Here is a 425-nt window from a genome sequence, read left to right as displayed (position 1 = left end):
TGAATTCCTGGGGCCACACTTTCCACATGCAGATGTGTACAGCAAGGATCCCGGGTGGGCTCCAAACTGAGATTATCTTTAGGGTCTCATATATCTGGAGCCAGTCTCTACAAGAAGGAATGAGGTGCCTCCTAAGACAGATCACATCCTAAGGAAAGACAAGGCAATCACAGACAACTTGGTTCAACAGTCATGAGTTGGTGTTGAGGAGGCCTGTGGGTCTTGAGTATAACTGGGGCCTGTCGCTCTGATGGTTCTCTTGTCCAGGCCCTGTAGATGTAGAATACAAACAGGTAAACAAATTTTCTTTTTTTTCGTTTTTTTTTCTACTAATTGCTTCGTTGGACTTTAGGATCTCAACATGTCAGCATCATTAGTATTGGCAGCTTGGGCAGATACAGAGCATGGCACTGGTAGTATTGGAA

The sequence above is a fragment of the Pteropus alecto genome, unplaced genomic scaffold (genome assembly GCF_000325575.1).
Source record: "Pteropus alecto unplaced genomic scaffold, ASM32557v1 scaffold10, whole genome shotgun sequence".
NCBI lineage: Eukaryota > Metazoa > Chordata > Mammalia > Chiroptera > Pteropodidae > Pteropus > Pteropus alecto.
The sequence above is the reverse complement of the archived record's forward strand: the minus strand, read 5'-3'. Positions refer to the sequence as shown.